This window comes from Oncorhynchus keta, unplaced genomic scaffold, assembly GCF_023373465.1.
Source record: "Oncorhynchus keta strain PuntledgeMale-10-30-2019 unplaced genomic scaffold, Oket_V2 Un_contig_796_pilon_pilon, whole genome shotgun sequence".
Lineage (NCBI taxonomy): Eukaryota > Metazoa > Chordata > Actinopteri > Salmoniformes > Salmonidae > Oncorhynchus > Oncorhynchus keta.
The window spans coordinates 231,859-237,389 of record NW_026289785.1 but is presented as its reverse complement, the minus strand read 5'-3'; the positions used below and the strand labels follow the sequence as shown (position 1 = coordinate 237,389).

The following is a 5,531-nucleotide window of genomic DNA, read 5'->3' as shown; positions in this document are numbered from 1 at the left end:
GGGAGGAGGGAGATGGAGGGGGAGGGGAGGGAGAGGGAGATGGGGGAAGGGGGGGGGAGGTGGGAGGGAGGAGGGAGATGGAGGATGAGGGAGAAGGGAGAAGGGGAAGGGGGAGGGAGGAGGGAGATGGAGGAGGAGGGAGAGGGGGAAGGGGGTTGTTGCAGGTGGGAGGGAGGAGGGAGATGGAGGAGGAGGGAGAAGGGGGAAGGGGAGGTGGGAGGGAGGAGTGAGATGGAGGAGGAGGGAGAAGGGGAAGGGGGTCTAGTGGGAGGGAGGAGGGAGATGATGGAGGAGGGAGATCTGTAGGGGAAGGGGGAGGTGGGAGGGAGGAGGGAGATGGAGGAGGAGGGAGAAGGGGGAAGGGGAAGGTGGGAGGGAGGAGGGAGATGGAGGAGGAGGGAGACGGGGGAAGGGGGAGGTGGGAGGGAGGTAGTTACCTACTGATATCTATCTGTACACATTACTGTAGTCTAGTAGTTACCCACTGATATCTATCTGTACACATTACTGTAGTCTAGTAGTTACCTACTGATATCTATCTGTACACATTACTGTAGTCTAGTAGTTACCTACTGATATCTATCCTTACACATTACTGTTGTCTAGTAGTTACCTACTGATATCTATCTGTACACATTACTGTAGTCTAGTAGTTACCTACTGATATCTATCTGTACACACTACTGTTGTCTAGTAGTTACCTACTGATATCTATCTGTACACATTACTGTAGTCTAGTAGTTACCTACTGATATCTATCTTTACACACTACTGTTGTCTAGTAGTTACCTACTGATATCTATCTGTACACATTACTGTAGTCTAGTAGTTACCTACTGATATCTATCTTTACACATTACTGTAGTCTAGTAGTTACCTACTGATATCTATCTGTACACATTACTGTAGTCTAGTAGTTACCCACTGATATCTATCTGTACACATTACTGTAGTCTAGTAGTTACCTATTGATATCTATCTGTACACATTACTGTAGTCTAGTAGTTACCTACTGATATCTATCTGTACACATTACTGTAGTCTAGTAGTTACCTACTGATATCTATCTGTACACATTACTGTAGTACCTTCTGATATATATCTGTACACATTACTGTAGTCTAGTAGTTACCCATCTCGTCCAACCCGTCCAATACTTCGTGGTCTAACATTGTCTGTCACTCAGTGGATTCTCTCTCGCGCTCACTCACTCACTCACTCACTCACTCACTCACTCACTCACTCACTCACTCACTCACTCACTCACTCACTCACTCACTCACTCACTCACTCACTCACTCACTCACTCACTCACTCACTCACTCACTCACTCTCTCGTTCACTCTCTCTCTCGTTCACTCTCTCTCACTGTCTCTCACTCTCACTCTCTTTCTCTCTCCCACACTCTCTCTGCTCTCTGTAGACATTGAGGGAAAATTGTGGTCATTGATGTGGATTTGCAGCATATCTTCAAGGGGGTTCTGTAACTTCATTTCCATGAGAGCCAGGATACTGTGTTACTGTAGGCAGCATCCATAGTGTTCCACTTTGTGGTTTTTCCTGGATTGTTTGTTTTGTGACAAAGGTTTTGATTCATCATTCATGAGATTTGGAGATCTGGTGAGCCAGCCACTGGGGTTAGTGGCTGCGGTAACAGTAATAATCAAACTCAACCACATGGTGGTTTATATGGCTCAAACATGTTAATAGAGAATCAGACGTGTGGGTGTGTGAGTGATACAGATGGATGACTGTATGGAATCTAGACATAGCATCCTGTTAGCAGGTATTGAAGTAGCCAGAATGATGCAAACGTGGGAATCCAAAACTTCCGCTCCAGTCATATTTTCACTTAGTCATTCATTGATGTCAATTAGTGAAAATCCTAAAAGTAAGGATTCCCACAATATGTGAATAGGATTCCTGAACCTTTTGAACACAATAAAGTACCCAGTTGTTCCATTCTCCCTGTAGCCTGCAGCTAAAAGGTAACTGCCAAAATAAAGGAAACTCCAACACGATCCGCCAGATCCGCCAGAACAGCTTCAATGCACATTGGCATAGATTTTACAAGTGCCTGGAACTTCCTGTGTGGAAGCACCTGCTTTCAATATACTTTGTATCCCCTCATTTACTCAAGTGTTTCCTTTATTTTGGCAGTTACCTGCAGAATGGACAGAGAGGCATCCCTCGAGTTTCAGTCAAATGGAATATAACGTTGTGGATAAAGTTCGGAAAGACACAATTTCACGTGTACCACATCTAAAGACTTGCATTGATGGGGTAGGTAGCCTAGTGGTTAGAGTGTAGGGACGGAAGGTAGCCTAGTGGATAGAGTGTAGGGACGGTAGGTAGCCTAGTGGTTAGAGTGTAGGGACGGAAGGTAGCCTAGTGGTTAGAGTGTAGGGACGGAAGGTAGCCTAGTGGATAGAGTGTAGGGACGGAAGGTAGCCTAGTGGTTAGAGTGTAGGGACGGAAGGTAGCCTAGTGGTTAGAGTGTAGGGACGGAGGTAGCCTAGTGGTTAGAGTGTAGGGACGGCAGGTAGCCTAGTGGTTAGAGTGTAGGGACGGCAGGTAGCCTAGTGGTTAGAGTGTAGGGACGGAAGGTAGCCTAGTGGATAGAGTGTAGGGACGGAAGGTAGCCTAGTGGTTAGAGTGTAGGGACGGAAGGTAGCCTAGTGGTTAGAGTGTAGGGACGGCAGGTAGCCTAGTGGTTAGAGTGTAGGGACGGCAGGTAGCCTAGTGGTTAGAGTGTAGGGACGGCAGGTAGCCTAGTGGTTAGAGTGTAGGGACGGAAGGTAGCCTAGTGGTTAGAGTGTAGGGACGGCAGGTAGCCTAGTGGTTAGAGTGTAGGGACGGAAGGTAGCCTAGTGGTTAGAGTGTAGGGACGGCAGGTAGCCTAGTGGTTAGAGTGTAGGGACGGCAGGTAGCCTAGTGGTTAGAGTGTAGGGACGGCAGGTAGCCTAGTGGTTAGAGTGTAGGGATGGCAGGTAGCCTAGTGGTTAGAGTGTAGGGACGGCAGGTAGCCTAGTGGTTAGAGTGTAGGGACGGCAGGTAGCCTAGTGGTTAGAGTGTAGGGACGGCAGGTAGCCTAGTGGTTAGAGTGTAGGGATGGCAGGTAGCCTAGTGGTTAGAGTGTAGGGACGGCAGGTAGCCTAGTGGTTAGAGTGTAGGGACGGCAGGTAGCCTAGTGGTTAGAGTGTAGGGACGGCAGGTAGCCTAGTGGTTAGAGTGTAGGGACGGCAGGTAGCCTAGTGGTTAGAGTGTAGGGACGGCAGGTAGCCTAGTGGTTAGAGTGTAGGGACGGCAGGTAGCCTAGTGGTTAGAGTGTAGGGACGGCAGGTAGCCTAGTGGTTAGAGTGTAGGGACGGCAGGTAGCCTAGTGGTTAGAGTGTAGGGACGGCAGGTAGCCTAGTGGTTAGAGTGTAGGGAGTGTAGGGACGGCAGGTAGCCTAGTGGTTAGAGTGTAGGGACGGCAGGTAGCCTAGTGGTTAGAGTGTAGGGACGGCAGGTAGCCCAGTGGTTAGAGTGTAGGGACGGCAGGTAGCCTAGTGGTTAGAGTGTAGGGACGGCAGCCTAGTGGTTAGCCAGGTAGCCTAGTGGTTAGAGTGTAGGGACGGCAGGTAGCCTGGTTAGTGGTTAGCCTAGTGTAGGGACGGCAGGTAGCCTAGTGGTTAGAGTGTAGGGATGGCAGGTAGCCTAGTGGTTAGAGTGTAGGGATGGCAGGTAGCCCAGTGGTTAGTGTATGGATGGCAGGTAGCCTAGTGGTTAGAGTGTAGGGATGGCAGGTAGCCTAGTGGTTAGAGTGTAGGGACGGGAGGTAGCCTAGTGGTTAGAGTGTAGGGATGGCAGGTAGCCTAGTGGTTAGAGTGTAGGGACGGGAGGTAGCCTAGTGGTTAGAGTGTAGGGACGGGAGCTAGCCTAGTGGTTAGAGTGTAGGGACGGCAGGTAGCCTAGTGGTTAGAGTGTAGAGATGGCAGGTAGCCTAGTGGTTAGAGTGTAGGGGCGGCAGGAAGCCCAGTGGTTAGATCGTAGGGACGGCAGGTAGCCTAGTGGTTAGAGTGTAGGGACGGGAGGTAGCCTAGTGGTTAGAGTGTAGGGACGGCAGGTAGCCTAGTGGTTAGAGTGTAGGGACGACAGGTAGCCTAGTGGTTAGAGTGTAGGGACGGCAGGTAGCCTAGTGGTTAGAGTGTAGGGACGGCAGGTAGCCTAGTGGTTAGAGCGTAGGGACGGCAGGTAGCCTAGTGGTTAGAGTGTAGGGACGGCAGGTAGCCTAGTGGTTAGAGTGTAGGGACGGCAGGTAGCCTAGTGGTTAGAGTGTAGGGACGGCAGGTAGCCTAGTGGTTAGAGTGTAGGGACGGCAGGTAGCCTAGTGGTTAGAGTGTAGGGACGGCAGGTAGCCTAGTGGTTAGAGTGTAGGGAGGCAGGTAGCCTAGTGGTTAGAGTGTAGCGACGGCAGGTAGCCTAGTGGTTAGAGTGTAGGGATGGCAGGTAGCCTAGTGGTTAGAGTGTAGGGACTCTATATTTCAGGTAGCCTAGTGGTTAGAGTGTAGGGACGGCAGGTAGCCTAGTGGTTAGAGTGTAGGGACGGCAGGTAGCCTAGTGGTTAGAGTGTAGGGACGGCAGGTAGCCTAGTGGTTAGAGTGTAGGGACGGCAGGTAGCCTAGTGGTTAGAGTGTAGGGACGGCAGGTAGCCTAGTGGTTAGAGTGTAGGGACGGCAGGTAGCCTAGTGGTTAGAGTGTAGGGACAGTCTGTTACAGGTAGCCTAGTGGTTAGAGTGTAGGGACGGCAGGTAGCCTAGTGGTTAGAGTGTAGGGACGGCAGGTAGCCTAGTGGTTAGAGTGTAGGGATGGCAGGTAGCCCAGTGGTTAGAGTGTAGGGACGGCAGGTAGCCTAGTGGTTAGAGTGTAGCGACAGCAGGTAGCCTAGTGGTTAGAGTGTAGGGACGGCAGGTAGCCCAGTGGTTAGAGTGTAGGGACGGCAGGTAGCCCAGTGGTTAGAGCGTTGGACCAGTAATACATGATCGAATCCCCGATCTGACAAGGTAAAAATCTGTCATTCTACCACTGAACAAAGCAGTGAACCCACTGCCTAGTTAAATAAAGATTAAATAAATAAATCACTATACTGAAAGTGTTTCTGTTTTCTAAAAGGACATATTTGTGTGTTTGTGGACCACTATACTGCACAACGAGGATTAGGAACGAATCAAAAACAAGTGAAATCACAAACAAAGTGTCTGGACCCTTCTATAACATGCAGTTTACATCAAACATAGAGATGTGGTTGTAGAAAGGCTCCTTTAAGTCTGTTACATTATGTATCTCTATATTTCAGTCTGTTACATTATGTATCTCTATATTTCAGTCTGTTACATTATGTATCTCTATATTTCAGTCTGTTACATTATGTATCTCTATATTTCAGTCTGTTACATTATGTATCTCTATATTTCAGTCTGTTACATTATGTATCTCTATATTTCAGTCTGTTACATTATGTATCTCTATATTTCAGTCTGTTACATTAT

General features: G+C 48.9%; 1 long non-coding RNA gene across 2 annotated transcripts; it reads left to right on the top strand.

Annotated features, from left to right (window-relative positions):
* The first annotated feature begins 2,542 nt into the window (after positions 1 to 2,542).
* LOC127926617 (uncharacterized) lies at positions 2,543 to 4,745 on the top strand. 2 transcript variants are annotated; one of them, XR_008124557.1, is made up of 5 exons: positions 2,543 to 3,118; positions 3,663 to 3,726; positions 3,757 to 3,852; positions 4,428 to 4,459; positions 4,531 to 4,745. It is a non-coding gene; the product is annotated as an uncharacterized LOC127926617 (long non-coding RNA). The 2 variants fall into 2 exon arrangements; XR_008124558.1 differs by lacking the exons at positions 3,663 to 3,726; positions 3,757 to 3,852.
* Positions 4,746 to 5,531: the final 786 nt, after the last annotated feature.